This window comes from Lithobates pipiens, unplaced genomic scaffold, assembly GCF_037356315.1.
Source record: "Lithobates pipiens isolate NorthernLeopardFrog02 unplaced genomic scaffold, aLitPip1_a1.2 Scaffold_27, whole genome shotgun sequence".
NCBI lineage: Eukaryota > Metazoa > Chordata > Amphibia > Anura > Ranidae > Lithobates > Lithobates pipiens.
The window spans coordinates 108,833,382-108,853,357 of NW_027507788.1; the positions used below are offsets into that span (position 1 = coordinate 108,833,382).

General features: G+C 46.0%; 1 protein-coding gene across 4 annotated transcripts in view; it reads right to left on the reverse strand.

The window, feature by feature from the left end:
* The window catches only part of TBCEL (tubulin folding cofactor E like), a 112,511-nt gene that overhangs the window by 77,832 nt on the left and 14,703 nt on the right, over nt 1-19,976 (reverse strand). Inside the window, exon 1 of one of the 4 annotated variants that reach the window (XM_077457364.1) lies at nt 559-692. The exons of 1 other annotated variant lie outside the window; for it this stretch is intronic. The gene's annotated coding sequence lies outside the window, so the exon portion shown is untranslated. Of the gene's footprint in view, nt 1-484; nt 693-19,976 lie in introns of those variants that run through there. 2 more of the 4 variants (XM_077457365.1, XM_077457366.1) reach the window with 2 other exon arrangements.

Here is a 19,976-nt window from a genome sequence, read left to right on the forward strand (position 1 = left end):
TAATAAGGCCACTTACCTGTCCAGGGCGCCCACGATGTTGCCCCCCCCCCCCCCCCCGTAAATAAATTAAAATTAAAAAGTCAAGACTGCATGTAAAAATATAATTTTTAAAATGATAAAATATGGCACAGTCCAGGTGCGGGGTAATTTCTCATATTAGTAAAACAGTTCATATCAACTTGAAGAGATGTTGCAGAGTCACCACAACTTGTGATTCCACTCCCTACAGAAATTGCACTCACCGGACTCCTAATGATCAAATCACCTTAATGAATAAATCCAGCAACTACAGGACATCAGCGTGGCAGTTCAGTAACGGTCAACTCGTCAGATAACTGGCATCCTGATCCTACACAACTCCAGACCACACACACCCGAACTCCTCTTATTCAACTCAAGCATATGAATGGAAAGGAATCCTCATAGTGTGAAACTGCAAACTTTATTGTTCCAAAACACCCGACCCTTAAGCTATTGCACTTACACAAACTTGAAATTAAAACAATATTCAGGTAAATAGTACATCACTGGTGATAGCAGTTCCAATGATCTCACCACCTCAAAGAAGAGCAGGTCGTTTGTGGTGGTTCCCGGGAGAGACTCTGAACACTTCTCCAATGCAGCAAGCCGCGTGGTCTCCCCTAGATGTGTTTCAACATTGTGTCTTTGTCAATAGGCATGATTCATAGAATCATGAATGCTGATAATTGTGTATTTGCATACTCTTATCTGCTATCTGTATGTGAACTTTGGACTTGGACTCAGAGGTGACGAACGATAAAGTGTACGTAAAGCCTAGCAATTAACATTTCTTCTATTTGCTCCCTTTTTGGGTTTTTAAGCTCAATTCTAGAAATTCAGCCACTTTCTGCTATCTCACTATGGGTCATATCCAATGAGGCGCATGCCACCCTGTGGCCTTATTGCTTTAATTTCCAACTGAAATGTTTACTGAGTGCTGCTGCTCTGACAGGAGACACGCTGCCTTCTCCTACAGCCACAACTCTGCCCGCCCATTCACAGAAGGCTTTGTATTTTGTGCATTGTTTCATGTAATACAATGCTCTGTAATTGGACAGAAAGAGGGGAGGGACGGGCAGAGCGACTGCATACAGCTCTGCAGCTGCAGGATCTAAGACCAGGAAGTCCAGCAAGTACAGTGAGGCCCTGTTCACACCGGTGCGACTTGTAGTGGGATTTGACAGGTCCAAAAATCACATGACAAGTCGCCCCCCATTGTCAGCAATGGAATTGTTCAAATCGGTGCAACGCTGATTTTGCAGTGCCTGCTGATTTGACAAAAAGTTTCCTGAAGTTATAGTTGTACTCCCAGCTCTCAGTGAAAAAAAAAACTGTAAATAAAAGAATGTCATGCACCTCCTTGGACTTAACCCTTAGTAATTCAGATCATATATGTAGATACCCGTTCTGCCCCCGGTCTCTCTGTGAATTACAGAAAACCTCCTCCTATGTTATGGTCATGGGAATGGGAGGTATTCTGCAGTTTTAACTTTTTTGGTTCTTGAGTTTAGATACACTTTAACCTAGGGATGCACCAATGCCAGTTTATTATCGGTGAGTACCGATACTTTCGGTCAAGTACTCACCAATACCTGGTACCGATATTTTGCATTGCAATTTGGGTCCATACAAAATGAATAGATGCAAATTGCACTAAAAAGATTTGCATGCAATTTGAACAGGAATGCAGTACGATTCTTGTCCAAATCGCATGCGATTTCCCCCACCGCTCCTGTGGGTATGAACCCTGGAAAGATAGCAAAGCGCCATGTAGTACAGTAATAGGCAGTTTATTAGAATGTTATAACAACTCACAAAGTAAATATCTAGTCAAATCCATATCTTCAGTGTCCCGTCCCACCAATGATGGCAAACCATGGCTGCTGGAGGTGCTCACAGGGCTGGAGAAGTTCCAGGACTCCTATGGGTATAAGGTGGAAGTAATGTCGCCGGACATCTCCTCCGGCCCTGTGAGCACCTCCAGCGACAGTGGTTGGCTTTCATCAGCGGGATGAGGATACTGTAGATATGGATTTGACTAGATATTTACTTTGTGAGATGTTATAACTGTAGCACTGACCCCCGAAAGGAGCGGCTGGTTTTCTTGGGTTTACCGTTTACCTCCTCCGCCTTGTAATTCATCATTCTTGTCTTGGGGTTCCCGAGGTTGATAGCCCAATAACTTGAATTCCTTTAGGAATTTTTATTTGCTTAGAACGTTGAACAGAATCTCAGTCTCTCAGTTGGGAATAGAGGGTATAGGTAGGAAGCTCAGGCACTTTGGAAACTGCTGACACTTAATAAATGTCTCTCTCTAGGTAATCCAGGGAATAGCCACTCGCAACTGGATATTTCCACTGTCGGATAAATCCTGGTTTAGGGATTTAGCAGCCGACAAATGACTCAAACTTAGCAAAGTCTCTGCCAAAGACTTGCTTGCAAACTTTAGATGAACACAGAAAGTCTCTCACAGGAACTTAGATGTAACCGAAAGGATGAAAATAGGAACTTTCATACAGTACCATTTTCTTGCAGCTGGTCCGGCGATACCGTAAGAAATGTGGATTCAATTAGTGTCCATACAGCTCAGCATCCAGGCTCTTACCAAGCAGCCAGCCTCGTGCGTGGCCCTCTTCCGAAGAGTCCTCCCCTGGTTGCATGACGAGTTGCTGGGCCTCTCCAAAACCCGAGACGGCACCATTTAGAATTCTCCTTTCAGTTACTGTGCCTCGGACTAGCCAGTTCTGAGACTCGGAAATGGATGGATCTGCATCCCAGGCCATGAGGGCCTCTGGGGGCTGATCAGGAGGACCAGGACCCAGAACCACGTGACCTCAGGACCTTCAGTACCCTCTCCCGGAATACACAGCGAGACAACACACTCACTGATTGGCTCCGAGAGATTGGTACCCAATGCGTCCAACCAAACTGCGTCCCAATGCCTGTCAAAGGTGCTACCTACACCTTTGACCAGGCAGAACATTAGTACAGCCCAGCCAAACTGATGCCAAAACCACAATTTAGAGAAATTAACCCCAGGACTCAACTAAAGTCTTGGGAAAAAACAAAAATTTACACACATAGCGCATACTCTTCAGGAGTACCGGCGCTACATAACTTTTTAAGAAGCTGCCTATTGCTGCACTACATGGCACTTCATTTTCCTTACTGGGTTTGCAGACATACAGGAGCAGTGGGGGAAACTGCATGAGGTTCAGACAGGAAACACACTGCATTCCTGTTCAAATTGCATGCAATTCTTTGCAGTGCGACTTGTGCCCATTCATTTTGTATTGACGCAAATTGCACCACGAAGTATTCGTTAATCAGGAGCATTTTCACAAGTATGAGTACTCGTGCAAATACATGGTATTGGTGCATCCCTACCTAAACCTGTACTGTACACTCTCTCTACAAATATTTGGCTATTCAGTTTTAGTTTTAATAATACTTCTACACATACTCTGATCTAGACGACTTGGATAGGTGGATATCAGAGATGCTATAATACAATTATATACAGTACATACTCTATAGCAAAACAAAATGACAGAGGCAGAAAAACAAAGACAGCATGTACAAGAGACATGGACCTCATTTGACCAAAATGCCCAAAAATAGTTTTTCTTAATGTTGAACTTTATCTGTAATTCACTTCAAATTGCTGGTTATTTTTTCCAATGATGAATAAAGTACTAGAATTTCATGCAGCGAGACCAACCAGCATAAAACCAGAGTGAAATGCATATTATCACACAACTCAGTCTATTACTGCCACGGCTATCCTCACAAACATCAGAACTGCTCAAGTAATGTTTCAGGAGCACTGCTATTTATTAACATTTTCTTTGATCAATTTTTCATATATTGAAAAAAAAAGTTGCTGATACAGGATCCTGTTCTGGCGTCATCATGGCTCTTCCTCTTCTGTGTTTGCCCCCATAGCAAGCCATCTCGGGCTAGGCTGTGTGTGTCCATGCAACTCAGCCCTGCCCCCTGCTCACAGCTTTTGACTGACAGCAGCACTCAGTGTAGTGTAATGAGAGCAGGGAGATGGGAGAGAAGACTGACAGCCGGGCATAACGCTGGATCGTAAGTGTTTTGGGGAGGGGAGTCACAGCAAGTGACAAAGTTTATTTACCTTAATGCAGGAAATGCATTAAGGTAAAAAATATTTTTCCTTTGCAAACACTTTAAGTTGCTACCAGAACAGGAACAGAGTGGAAATCTTCCAATGAGGACACTCATTTCTGTGAAAACTGTTCTAGGCCTCATTCACACATACAACAGTCTTGCCACCCCTATGGAAAGTTATCCACAGTGGACAGAATTTTTAGAGGGAGGGTGACAGGTGGCCGGGAAGCAATATGTCACCTTCTCACCGCCTGTTTTAACCCTCAAAAGCCTGCACCAATCCACCACAAACACATGCATTACACATGGTTACCGGGATGGTTGTGGCACAGTGTATTTATTTGAATAGGTCACGTTTGTATTGGTACTGCCCACTGAATATGAAAATAATTAAAGTAGTTCTAAAGTCTCAAGTTTTTTTTACTTTTAATGCATATGCATTAAGGTAAAAAACCTTCTGGGTGCAGCCCCCCACCTTTCAGCCCCCCTTATACTTAACTGAGCCCCATCTGGATCCAAACGGTGTGCATGAGAGCAGCAGCTCTCCTGGATCTCTCTCTCTCCTGACTGGCTCACACAGCAGTGGGAGCCATTGGCTCTGCTTGCTGTCATCACAGCCAATAAGGAAAGAGCAGGGGCAGGGCCGAGTCATGCTCTGTGCATTAATGGACACAGAGCATGGCTAAGGAGAAAGCCTGCTTGAGTGCCCCCCTAGCAAGAGGCTTGCTACTGGGGGGCACTTGGCAGGAACCAGGACCGCCAAATAGGGGACCCAAAAAGAAGAGGATCAGGGGTGCTCTGTGCAAAACCACTGCACAGAGCAGGCAAGTATAACATGTTATTAAAAAATTCTTTCCTTTAGAATCACTTTAATATTTGCCCTGAGAGGTTGCATATTCTTTATGTTGGCAGTCAGGGGGCAGTAGAACCACAGCTCAACCCACTGTTTTTAAACATCACCCAACCCCAACTCCCCCAGGTAATTAGGGCCTCAGAATGGATTTTCTTCATATTGGAATGCGATCTCTATCCTGTGGAGTCTATTGGGAAACATAGATGGCAAAAAAAAAAAAAAAAAAAAAGACAGGTTTTGACTTTAGGAATAATTTAAACATACCTTTAGCAGTAATGAAATTTGTCCAGAGAAGAAATATAAAATCCCTTAGCTTCTCTGAAAGGAAAGTTGCATTTAGCAGCAGCATAAATAAGGAAAATTTTGAGTTAGAGAGTTGGTTTTTTGACAGAAGTTGAAAATACTGAAAAGTGTTTTTATTGCCATCACTTCCTGTATTGTGGACCACAGGACAGGAAGCGATCTGAAATCCCCAACTTTTTCTACAACATTTTTTTTTCAATGTTTTTTTTTTTTATAAGAAATGTTTAGAGTACTACAGAATACATTGGTCAGAACATACAGTAAATCATGAAGTAATCTTCCATTCTTTTGAGAAAGTAATAACATTAGATTACACACAGACAAGATATAAACATACAACATTTTCCCCATTATCCCCACCATCCATACCATGGTAAGTTTTACAAAATAGGGACACACACAGTAATCAAAATCTGGTAAGGTCCTAGCTTTTACCTACCCCAGTTAAAAAAAAAAAAAAATAATCTGTCTGATGCTGTTAGAGATTTATACCCATTTCATATTTGGTAAAACACCAAGGGGTGTGCCTGTATAGTGAGGGACGACATCCCTAAAAGGAGCAAAGGAAGAGGTGGAATCTGTGTGGCTGGAGCTCCAAAATAAAGAAACGGGAAATTAAGAGTGGACATATGCTACAGGCTACAGGTATGATGTCCTATCACAGTTAGGAACAGCAGCGAGGGCAGGAAAATGTTATTATATTGGGTGACTTCAATTATCCAGAAGGAACTGCTCACTCATCAATGGCTCGTCATTTCTTAAGTGTCCTGCATAACAATTTCATGGGTCATTTGATGATGCCCCTACCAGAGATAATGCATTACTAGTAAAGATGCACCGGATGCCGAAACCGAAAATGACCGATACTGAAAGTGACGGGCCCCCTGCAGCATGGGCAAGGAGGGAGGCGAGGGGAGGAGGAGAGAGTAAGGGGACGGGCGCTCCAGAATGACACCCCTGCAATGGGTGGCACCAGGGGTGGCCCAGCAGGCCCCACCCCATTTTCTGTGCCATTATCGGCGTGATTTTTATATAAATCACAGGAGAAATAAACATGATGGTAGGGGTTGACTTAGGGGTGTATTTAATTTTGTTCCCCATCGGTTTAGACATTAATGGCTGTGTGTTGAGTTATTTTGAGGGGACAGCAAATTTACACTGTTATACAAGCGGTACACTCACTACTTTACATTGTAGTAACGTGTAATTTCTTCAGTGTTGTCCCATGAAAAGATATAATAACATATTTACAAAAATATGAGGGGTGTACTCACTTTTGTGAGATACTGTATGTACCTAAAAACTACAGACCAGTCAGTCTAACATTGATAGTATGCAAACTATTAGAGGGGTTGATAATGGACTATTATCCAAGAATTCGCCTATGAAAACAATATCATTAGTAGTAGTAATCAGCAGGGGTTTATGAAAGCTCATTCTTGCCAATTCTATGAAGAAGTAGCAGCCATCATAAAGGAAGGCCTATGTATGGTGTACCTGGATTTTGCAAAGGCATTTGAAACAGTTCCCCATAAATGCTTAAAAAGTCAACTCCATTTTTGTGGAAATAAAAAAAATTTGCAAAATAAATATAAATATATTATATATATATATATTAGTGATGCACCGAAATTTCGGCCGCCTAAACATATCGGCCGAAAATGCCCTTTTCGGCAATTTGCCGAAAGAGAAAAACTGCCAATAATGGAGCCGAAAATGGGGCGTGGCCTGGGCGGGGCTCTGCCCCCGCCCCTGGTGACGCCCATCATGGGGGGTGCATAGCGCAGGAGAGCCGCCTGTTTGATCACAGCGCCGGGAAAATCACAGCTTTCATTTCAATAGCTGTGTGTTCCCGGCCGCGCGCCGTCACACGCAGCCCCTCCCCCTTGTCCAGGCACTTAGATAGACAGATCATCCGCAGGATTGGACGAATGATCTGTCTATCTAAGTGCCCGGACAAGGGGGAGGGGCTGCGTGTGACGGCGCGTGGCCGGGAACACACAGCTATTGAAATGAAAGCTGTGATGTTCCCGACACTGTGATCAAACAGGCGGCGGAGGCGGCTCTCTTCCCTGCACAGGCTGGCTGCAAAATGGGACACACTGGCTGCAAAATGGGGCACACTGGCTGCAAAATGGCACAGGCACACTGGCTGCAATGGGGGATGCCTCCTGTACCACGTCCTCTGTCTCTGACCATCTCCTGTACCACGTCCCCAGTCTCTGACCATCTCCTGTACCACGTCCCCAGTCTCTGACCATCTCCTGTACCGTGTCCCCAATCTGACCATCTCCTGTACCATATCCCCTGTCTCTGACCATCTCCTGTACCATATCCCCTGTCTCTGACCGCCTCCTGTACCATGTCGCCAGTCTCTGACCGCCTCCTGTACCATGTCGCCAGTCTCTGACCGCCTCCTGTACCATGTCGCCAGTCTCTGACCGCCTCCTGTACCATGTCGCCAGTCTCTGACCGCCTCCTGTACCATGTCGCCAGTCTCTGACCGCCTCCTGTACCATGTCGCCAGTCTCTGACCGCCTCCTGTACCATGTCGCCAGTCTCTGACCGCCTCCTGTACCATGTCGCCAGTCTCTGACCGCCTCCTGTACCATGTCGCCAGTCTCTGACCGCCTCCTGTACCATGTCGCCAGTCTCTGACCGCCTCCTGTACCATGTCGCCAGTCTCTGACCGCCTCCTGTACCATGTCGCCAGTCTCTGACCGCCTCCTGTACCATGTCGCCAGTCTCTGACCGCCTCCTGTACCATGTCGCCAGTCTCTGACCGCCTCCTGTACCATGTCGCCAGTCTCTGACCGCCTCCTGTACCATGTCGCCAGTCTCTGACCGCCTCCTGTACCATGTCGCCAGTCTCTGACCGCCTCCTGTACCATGTCGCCAGTCTCTGACCGCCTCCTGTACCATGTCGCCAGTCTCTGACCGCCTCCTGTACCATGTCGCCAGTCTCTGACCGCCTCCTGTACCATGTCGCCAGTCTCTGACCGCCTCCTGTACCATGTCGCCAGTCTCTGACCGCCTCCTGTACCATGTCGCCAGTCTCTGACCGCCTCCTGTACCATGTCGCCAGTCTCTGACCACCTCCTGTACCATGTCGCCAGTCTCTGACCACCTCCTGTACCATGTCGCCAGTCTCTGACCACCTCCTGTACCATGTCGCCAGTCTCTGACCACCTCCTGTACCATGTCGCCAGTCTCTGACCACCTCCTGTACCATGTCGCCAGTCTCTGGCCACCTCCTGTACCATGTCGCCAGTCTCTGGCCACCTCCTGTACCATGTCGCCAGTCTCTGGCCACCTCCTGTACCATGTCGCCAGTCTCTGGCCACCTCCTGTACCATGTCGCCAGTCTCTGGCCACCTCCTGTACCATGTCGCCAGTCTCTGGCCACCTCCTGTACCATGTCGCCAGTCTCTGACCACCTCCTGTACCATGTCGCCAGTCTCTGACCACCTCCTGTACCATGCATGCAGTCTCTGACCACCTCCTGAACCATGCATGCAGTCTCTGACCACCTCCTGAACCATGCATGCAGTCTCTGACCACCTCCTGAACCATGCATGCAGTCTCTGACCACCTCCTGAACCATGCATGCAGTCTCTGACCACCTCCTGAACCATGCATGCAGTCTCTGACCACCTCCTGAACCATGCATGCAGTCTCTGACCACCTCCTGAACCATGCATGCAGTCTCTGACCACCTCCTGAACCATGCATGCAGTCTCTGACCACCTCCTGAACCATGCATGCAGTCTCTGACCACCTCCTGAACCATGCATGCAGTCTCTGACCACCTCCTGAACCATGCATGCAGTCTCTGACCACCTCCTGAACCATGCATGCAGTCTCTGACCACCTCCTGAACCATGCATGCAGTCTCTGACCACCTCCTGTACCATGCATGCAGTCTCTGACCACCTCCTGTACCATGCATGCAGTCTCTGACCACCTCCTGTACCATGCATGCAGTCTCTGACCACCTCCTGTACCATGTCGCCAGTCTCTGACCACCTCCTGTACCATGTCGCCAGTCTCTGACCACCTCCTGTACCATGTCGCCAGTCTCTGACCACCTCCTGTACCATGTCGCCAGTCTCTGACCACCTCCTGTACCATGTCGCCAGTCTCTGACCACCTCCTGTACCATGTCGCCAGTCTCTGACCACCTCCTGTACCATGTCGCCAGTCTCTGACCACCTCCTGTACCATGTCGCCAGTCTCTGACCACCTCCTGTACCATGTCGCCAGTCTCTGACCACCTCCTGTACCATGTCGCCAGTCTCTGACCACCTCCTGTACCATGTCGCCAGTCTCTGACCACCTCCTGTACCATGTCGCCAGTCTCTGACCACCTCCTGTACCATGTCGCCAGTCTCTGACCACCTCCTGTACCATGTCGCCAGTCTCTGACCACCTCCTGTACCATGTCGCCAGTCTCTGACCACCTCCTGTACCATGTCGCCAGTCTCTGACCACCTCCTGTACCATGTCGCCAGTCTCTGACCACCTCCTGTACCATGTCACCAGTCTCTGACCACCTCCTGTATAAAAATATTTTTTAAAAACAGTCATTTTCGGTATCGGTGCTGTTTCGGTATCGGTTTTCGGCCTAGTGTATTTTTCATTTTCGGCCCCAAAAAACCCATTCGGTCCATCCCTTTATAATATATATATATATATATATATATATATATATATATATATATATATATATATATATATATACACACACACCAGGGAACACTGGATCTTAGAAATCTCTGAGGGGGCACCACCCCGTAACTCCAACTTGATAACCGCAAGATATAAATGAGGTGACCCTCTCGTCCCAAATTGTTGTTTTCCAAATGTCCGCAACGTGCAGCAGCCTTCCCCCCCACCTGATAGAGTTGGAGGGGTCCCTCATTAGGAGGGCTTGGTGCTGGGTTTAGAAACATTTTGGACCCAGGGCTCTTTCTGGCCCTGTTCTTGCGGCTTGTCCCTGGCCCTAGCGCCCTGTTGGCGGCAAAACCGCCCTGACACAGACATTTGAGGAAGCAGTCCCTGGGTTTTTAAACAAGGGATGTTGGGTGCTTTTCTTCACAGGAAGTAGAGAACTCGTCCCTCCCGAAATCTTTTGGATATATTTGTCCAAGTGATCTATAAATAAACGTTCCCCATGAAAACGGGAAAGCTGCCAATAACTTTTTACAAGGAAGCTCGGCTGACCAGTTATTAAGCCACAAACGTCTGCGTATATGTACAGACAAGAGAGCCATATGAGAAACCTGCTGTATTGAATCCTTTAAAGCATCAACAGCAAAACACAGCACTCGAGGAATATCTGTCATACTTTCAGGCAGATCATCCTCCTGGTTAGGCCAATCCGGCCATTTGACTTGACCCTTTACGGACTGGCAAATACCAATTGCTGCAACAGCTGGCTGAATGGCTGAACTAGCTAGAAAGTAAAGGAAGCCTTTAATAACAACTCCAATTTCTTGTCAACAGGGTCTTTCAAGCCCTGTGCATTATCTACCGGACAAGTTGAGTTCTTGTTTAAGGAAGAGACTGCTGCATCTACAGCTGACATGTTCAATTTTTTACCAAACTTTTCATCCATGTGATATATAAAGGCTTTTAGGAGGAAAAAAAGTCCTGTCAGGATGTTCCCAATCAGCATACACCGCCTGTTCCAACAGGGATTGTAGCGGGAAAGTCTGTGCGACCTGAAAAGATCTCAAAGATCCCAAAGAGGACCAGGGGGCTCAGTCACCCCTGCAAGAGGCAACTTAAAGGCAGAACGAACCATTTCAGTCAGGATCAAAAATCTCTGCGACTAAGAGGCAGACATCGAGTGGATATCTTCTTGTCCAGATTGCTCAGAAGCAGACTCATCTGCCGGGCTCTCCACCGAATCCTGAGCCTTAAGCTCTTACTCATCCTCAACCCATTCCTGCTCCATACATGGAGACTCCGGGGAGGGCGATCTGTCACGCTTCCTGCCAAACTGCGGGATAGAGGCAATCATGCCGGCATTCTTGTGCTCTAACCTGGCTAGGGCTGAGGACAGTTCATCCTTTGTGATAAAGGGTGAAGCAACAGCGTTGACTGTAGGCACAATACCAGATAGGCGCAGTGGCTTAGATTGCCCGGGAGCCCCTCGTCTTTCAGGGGATACAACACTAGGGATATGACTAGGTTCATCAGGAACTACTGATGACATAGGTGTGCCCTTCCCTGTGGTGTTAGTCCCACTACTCTTTTTGGAAGACATTCAATGCCACAAACAAAGAGTACTTGGGTGTAGTTAAAACAGTTCAAAATGGAGACCCTTTAATAGGGCTCACCAAGCCCCTATGCAACAATCCTGCTAAGCACCTTTAGCCTGCCAAGCAACACCTGTTGACACATGTGACCCGGGTATGGAGAAATGAACACTGCAAGTATCTGTTCAGAGCCTGCTCTGTGTACCACAGCTGCCTTCTGGAAGCCCCACATGCATGGCATACACAGCTTAAATAAGCTGAGTGTGCGCCGGGAATGTGTGCCTGCGCATGCATGTGCATGGTCCCCGCAAGTGGGCGTGACTATTTTCATACGACGCAAATCTTCATGCTCCCAGATAAAGGCTATGGCGCATGTGTGGCGAATCTGTGTGCTCCATGGCCGCCAAACAAACATTAACTGCTGATCTCAGCGGCGCTCTTGCGAATGCAATGTGTGTCACGGCGAAATGGCGCACAGTAGTGCACCATCATTTAGGTAAAAAACAGCCAAACACAAACAAAACAGGTACACTTTACAAACACCCACAGCTAGCCCAAAACTCCCCTATATGGTCACCGCACACAGGTGTCCAACCTTTAGCTAACTTGACTGATTGTTACAATCACTGGGACACCCCACAATAATAAAATAATTATTCTTGGATCTTAGTTCTTCTTTGCAAGGCTCGGGTACCATTTATCTAAGCATAAAAGCCTGTGTCAAATGGATCCAATCAGTCAATCCCTTGATTCATTTCTGGAAACGTTTGTGGGACTAGAGACCGGGAGATCAGAGAGCTCAAACAAACCGTGCCATCCACCTGGCAGACACTGGTAAAAAACTGAAGCGCTTCCTGTATGGGAGGGATTATATAGGGGATCACTTCCTGTCTAAAGACCTTTGGTCTACCAGTGTCCATTCACCTGGAGATGAAGTATAACCCAGCAGGTAATGAATATTAGCCTGACTGTGTTCCATGATGTATAAAAAAAGAAATATACATTTTGGTGTGATATTCTTTTCTAATCGTTTTTATTAAGGTTATATATTGTACAGATGTAAAAGCATACAATACAGTATAGAAAAGCACAGTACAAGACAACTAGGGCTGCAACTAACGATTATTTTCATAATTGATTAGTTGGCTGATTATTGTTTTGATTAATCGGGTTGGCTGATTATTGTTTTGATTAATCGGTTAATAACCTTAAAAAAAAAAAAAAAAAAAAGTGTGTCAAATTGATGTTCATTTTCAACCACAGTGACAGGAAAAATTTGGAAATAATAGAAAACTTCTCGGTCAAAGGAGTTTTCAGACATTGTATGTGGTTTTTGTTCAGAAATGAAGTGAAAATTTCAAACAAAATTCTTTCATTCAGCAAATGTACAAAGATTTTTCATCTGAATATTCTCACCTGAAAATTGATGTGTGGCCAGCATAAGGCTCGGTACACACCTATGCAGTTTTTGCTTTTGATCTGTTTCTGCAGTGCTTTTTGCTGTGCGTTTTGATTTTTGCACTCGTAATTTTACTGCAATTTGCGTTTTTTGCATTTTTTTGGGCAGATTAAAAAACACAAATTGCTGCAAAAACACATTACATTCTTTTCTGCAGCTTCTCCATTGAAGTATAATGAACCAAAAAAGCACCGTTTTGCGTTAAAAGTCTCCGACCCTCTCCAAATATGCAGCGGCTGAAAAAAGCACAGATATGAACGTGTCTCATAGTAAACCATGTAAATGAACTGTAGTGTGTTTCTGCAAAAAGCACCAATAAACATATAGATGTGAACCCGGCCTAAGATGTTTAGTAACATAATGGGGTTAAAAAGACTAAAATTAGCCCTTTATAGTACAAAAAAATCAGATAACTACTGGAAGGGGTTCATTTTTTTACTGTAGAACTGTGAAAGTAATATTTACAGTAGTGATTATATTTTTTTTTTACTATAAAGGGCTCATTTTAGTTTTTTTACCCCATTAGGTTACTGGCCGATTAATCGATTATGAAAATAGTAATCAATTAATTTCATGATCGATTAGTTGTCGATTAATCGATTAGTTGTTTCAGCCCTGAAGACAACATTATTGACCTATAGCATTGGTCGTTAAAGCGGAGCTCCACCCTAAAGTGGAGCTTCCGCTCATTGTAACCATCCCCCGCTCCGGCGCCACAATTGGCACCTTTCAGGGGGGAGGGGGGTGCAGGTACCTGTACAGTAGAGGTATCTGCACCCACTTCCGGCATAGATATCTGCAGAATCTACGCCCCTTTCCGAAGGTCCCCCGATGTCTGCTGTGAAACACTCGGATCCCAGAGAAAGCGGGGACCATCCTTATTGCGCAGCGCGACTCGCGCATGCGCAGTAGGGAACCAGGAAATGAAGCCGCAAGGCTCCACTTCCTGAATCCCATACCAAAGATGGCGGTGGCAGCACCCGAGAGACGATCGAGAGATCGGCTTCGGGTGCCGACATCGCGGGCACGCTGGGCGGGTAAGTGTCCTTATTTTAAAAGTCAGCAGCTGCAGTATTTGTAGCTGCTGGCTTTTAAAAAAAAAAAAAAAAACGCGTAACTCCCGCTTTAAGGAACCGGTATAACGCTATTTTGGGTTATGGCTATAATTCTGAAGAACAGGAGATACATCCTCCAAAGAGGAACAGCATGACCGGAGGCACCTCCATCTAAAAGGGGTAATCTCACTAAGCCATGAGTCGATCACGGTAGCTGGTCATTATGTTTGAATATACAGTCTGCAAACTGGGAGTGGGACCAATGGTGGTGGACCAGTGGTCCTAAATTACTCCCAAAACTATCAAAGGCTTTATTTAATAGGAAAAGGAGAAGAAAAGGAAAGAGAATAGGATAAAAGAGGAAGAAAGAAGAAAGACAAAGAGCCTCTCCTCGGGCACTAAGAGGTCAGCCTCAGATCTGACGAGGTTGATCCCGTCAGGTATATGATCCAGGGGTCCTGGGAAGCTTGTCCTGCAAGATGGCAAAGAGGTGTTCGTTTTCCATTATCCAGGACAACTTACTGTTTAGCCATTTAAGGACAGAGGCTCTGAGATTTGTTGTTTACAAGTTAAAAACTGTTGAGCCCCCAAACATATACTAATAAACTGATAGCCAACATGTCACGCTTCAAAATTGCACATGCTCGTGGAACGGCGACAAACTTTTACCCTTAAAAATCTCCATATGCGACGTTTAAAAAATTCTACAGGTTGTATGTTTTTAGATACAGAGGAGGTCTAGGGCTAGAATTATTGCTCTTGTTCTACCGATCACGGTGATACCTCATGTGTGGTTTGAACACTGTTTTCATACGTGGGTGCTACTCAAGTATTCGTTCGCTTCTACACGCGAGCTCGGCAAGACGCGTTTAAAAACTTTTTTTTTTTCTTATTTACCTTTTATTTTTACACTGTTCTTTTTATTAAAAAAATTGTGTCACTTTTATTCCCATTACAAGGAATGTAAACATCCCTTGTAATAGAAAAAAGAATGACAGGACCTTTTAAAGCGGTGTTCCTCCTACCAATGCAAAAATTAAAAGCCAGGAGCTGCACATAACTTTTAATAAATCGGACACTTACCTGTCCTGGAGTCCATTGTGAGTGAGGGAACCTGGCAGTGTAGCTTTTCGGCTTCATGCTGGGAACCCTAGTGCGCATGCTCGAGGCTCCGCTTCTCTCTCCTACTGGCCTGGCAACAGGGGGAGGAGGAGGGGGCCTCAGCTGTGACATCAAAACCGGCAGCTGAGGCTACTGGAAGTGGGAAAAGCATACCTGTGAAAGACAGGTATGCTGTCCCCCCTCCCCCTTGAAAGATGCCAAATGTGGCTCGGAGGGGGGGAGGAGTTCACTGAGCGGAAGTTACACTTTTGGGTGGAATTCTGCTTTAAATATGAGATCTGGGGTCAAAAAGACCTCAGATCTCATATTTACACAAAAAATGCAATAAAAAAAAAAAAAAAAAAAGTCCCTTTAACCACATCAGCCCCGGAAGGTTTTACCCCCTTCCTGATCACTTTTTACAATTTGGCACTGCGTCCCTTTAACTGGTAACTGCACGGTCATGCAATGCTATACCCAAATGAAATTTGTGTCCTTTTTCCCCCCCACAAATAGAGCTTTATTTTGGTGGTATTTGATCACCTCTGCGGTTTTTATTTTGTGCGGGGCAATTTCGATATCAATAGTATGGAGACGGATGGGGGCCATCTTCCCCTCACTCGTCTCCATACCAAGCCAGGGAGAGGACCCGATCGCCTCCGCCGTTACCGACGGCTCCGGTATGCGGCAGAGGGCACTGGAGACCGTCTGTAGGGGGGCCCTCTCCCGCCGCTGACAAAAGTGATCTCATTGCGAATCCACCGCAGAGACCACTTATCTGAAACCGTACCGCTCACTGAAGAAGAGGGCACCAGGGTTATAGTAGCTAGCTGCTGCCATAACAACGCTATCCCTCTTCAAAATGCCGACGAATATTGGCGTGAACCGGTCCAGAAGTGGTTAAGAAGTCAAAAAGACAGCACCAGGGATTTACAGGATCTTGCAATCGTTATTCTGGGTAAAAATGAAAGAAATTGGGAGTTGGGTGGGTCTACAACTCCCCCAACAGGGTGTCCGAGGAGTGCCTGTTGTGGGGATTGGTACCCATGAGAGAATAGAATGTTTTTTTCTCAACAAAAGTGGAGTTACTCTTTAATTTACAAATTGAGGATTATTGGCATGGACCATAGGGCAAGTACCTGAACAGAAAACTGGTACAGGGGTGCATCTAAAGGGTGGTGATAAGAAACAAGTATGAGAAAGGTCTGGAGTGGCAAGTGAGGTACCCAAGGGCTCTGTCTTGGTACCAATTAGGTTTCATTTATTCATAAATGATATAGAGGATAGTATAAATTGTTTAATCTCAGCGTTTGCTGATGATACAAAGCTAAGCAGGGTAATAACTTCACAGGAGGATATAGTAACCTTATAAGAAGATCTCAATAAAATAATGGGGAGGGCAACTACATTGCAAATGAGGTTTAAAGTGGAGGGCCACCCCAAAAAAAAATACATTAATATTCTTAAAAAATGATAAAAAAAAAAACACATTCGGCCCCGATGTCTTCTGGGTATGCGTGAGTCCCAGGAAACACTGGGACCATTCACAAAGCGCCGCGTGGCTCGCGCATGCGCAGTAGGAGACGAGCAGTGAAGCCGCAAGGCTCCGCTGCCTGTTTTCCTTAGGATGGCGGCGCCAGCTGCCGATCAGATAGACGGATCAGCCTTGGGGAGGCCGACATTGTGGGCTCACTGGACAGGTATGTGTCCTTATTAAAAGGTAGCAATTACAGCGTTTGTAGCTGCTGACTTAAAGAGGAGAGCCAGCTTTAAAAAAAAAATTTAAAAGTCAGCAGCTGCAAACACTGTAGCTGCTGACTTTTAATAAGCAGACTTAACTGTCCAGGGCGCCCGCGATGTCGGTCGCCCAAGGCTGACCTGTCCCTCGGCTCCCGGCGCCACCATTTCAACTAAGGGAAACAGGCAGTGGAGCCTTGCGGCTTCACTGCCCGTTTCCTACTGCGCATGCGCGAGTCGCGCAGCGCTTTGTGAATGGGGTGCACTGTGTTCTGGGACACAGAGTTCCCAGAACATGCAGCGCCCCATTACCCAGAAGACCACGCACGGAGGAGAGAAGAGCGAAGATCACCGGGGAGGAGGAAGAGGCAGATTAGGACGATATGCCTAGCAACAGGCATTTCTGGTACGTTTAAAAAAAATATATTTTTTTTTTTTACTGATTTTTTGCTAAATTTTAATGTATTTTTGTTTTTCAGGGTGGCCCTCCACTTAAAAAAAAAAAAAGAAAAAAGAAAAAAAAAATATTTTCTTCTATTTTCAAAGAAATCCAATAAAATCTAATTTTGTCGTAAATTTACGCCAAAATGTATTCTGCTACATGTTTTGGGTAAAAAAAATTCCGTTAAGTGTATAATAATTGGTTTGTGTAATCACGGGCATATGTACGCAAATGATCATGTACAGATGTGTGCAGGTGATCACATACATATGTGTGCAGATAATCATTGGGACATGTGATTTTAGTGGGACATATGTGGAGGACATGTCTTTTTATTATTTGGGGACGTGTGTTTTGGGGACATGTGTGTTTTATACTAGACTGGTGATCAGTGAGTAAAAAGCTGTAAAAACAGCTCATACTAACTGATCACCAGCCGGCTGCAGCAATCTACTCTCCTCGCCTCAGCGACGACTTTCCGTGTGAGGAGAGGAGAGCCTATTGCCTAGCAACCGGCTGTTTGTTTACATCACATGATGGCTGTGATTGGACACGGCCGTCATGTGATCAGGAGGGCCAATCACAGAGCTCTTCTGCCGATCCGAGATGCGCCGTGTCCAGTCAGAAGGAGGAGGCTCCCACCCGGCCGTTTATATACATTGGCCGGGTGGGAAGTAGTTAATGTTGAAAAATTTTAAGTATTGTATTTGGGCGCTAGAAACATGAACACAAGTTACTTGCTAGGGGGAGAACTTTTGGTGGAATTCAGGATGGAAAAAGATCTGAGGGTCCTATAGGATCACAGGCACAATAATGACATGCAATGCCAAGCTGCAGCAAGCAAAGCAAGCAGACTATTAGCATGAATTAAAAAGGGTATCTACTCAAGCGATAAAAATATAATTCTACCACTTTACAAGACTAGTTCAGGCCACATCTTGTGTATGCCATCCAGTTCTGGTCACCAGTCCTCAGGTAGGATGTACTGGAACTGGAGAGAGTCCAGAGAAGGGCAGCAAAGCTAATAAGGGGACTGGAGGATTTCAGTTACGAAGAACGTCTACAAACACCAAACCTATTCTACTAGGGGTGCACTGAATGGGTTTTTTGGTGCCGAAACCGATACCGAAAATGAAAAATACACTAGGCTGAAAACCGAACCGATACCGAAAATGACTGTTTTTAAAAAATATTTTCATACAGGAGACTTGGGACATGCTACGGGAGATGGTCAGAGACTGCAGACATGCTACGGGAGATGGTCAGAGACTGCAGACATGCTACGGGAGATGGTCAGAGACTGCAGACATGCTACGGGAGATGGTCAGAGACTGCAGACATGCTACGGGAGATGGTCAGAGACTGCAGACATGCTACGGGAGATGGTCAGAGACTGCAGACATGCTACGGGAGATGGTCAGAGACTGCAGACATGCTACGGGAGATGGTCAGAGACTGCAGACATGCTACGGGAGATGGTCAGAGACTGCAGACATGCTACGGGAGATGGTCAGAGACTGCAGACATGCTACGGGAGATGGTCAGAGACTGCAGACATGCTACGGGAGATGGTCAGAGACTGCAGACATGCTACGGGAGATGGTCAGAGACTGCAGACATGCTACAGGAGATGGTCAGAGACTGCAGACATGCTACAGGAGATGGTCAGAGACTGCAGACATGCTACAAGAGATGGTCAGAGACTGCAGACATGCTACAGGAGATGGTCAGAGACTGCAGACATGCTACAAGAGATGGTCAGAGACTGCAGACATGCTACAGGAGATGGTCAGAGACTGCAGGCATGCTGCAGGAGATGGTCAGAGACTGCGGAAACTTACTGCATGGTGTGAACTAGAGCCATTGGAATACATGGAAAACACTGTGCATGGATTTTGTGCAAAAAAAAAAAAAAGCACAGGGAACTGCATCTGGTGTGAACTGCCCCAAACAAGCTACCTGGTTCTGTTCCAACAGACTTCTATTGGGAATGATCATATCGTTACCTCTACTAGCAACAACAACTTAACCCTTCCCCATTCTATCACATGGCGATAAAAACCTAGCTGGGTCAAAATCAAGATTATTATTATTTTTTTTATATGGCCAGTAAAGGGAGTACAGCCTTTGTCCTGTGACCTGGTTTTATATAGCATGGCTACATTCACACAAGCGGCCAGAGGTGGATAGTTTCAGAGGCAAACAAATGACTCTTTTGAATTCAGCAGCACTGTGGGCACAAAAAACTTGTGATTTAGCTGTGGACAAAACTCTGCAGTAATGCTTGCACTGGGCACACTCTTTTCCCGTCGTGCAGCTTGCCAGTGTCTGAATGCAGCCTCACCCATGCCCGGATCAGAGCGGTGATCTCCGTGTGTCATGGAGCTGTGCATTGAATTGCCTGGACGGCTGCAGTAACAATGTCCCGCCTCCTGTAATCACGTCTGGCTGATTCAATGTCCCGCCATTGGATCAATGTACCGTCTGTCACATGAGGTGGGACATTGTTACTGCAGCCGCCCAGGCAATTCAATGCACAGCTCCGTGACACACGGAGATCACCGCACTGTCGGGCGGGAGGAAAGGAGGAGGGAGGACTGGGACCGAG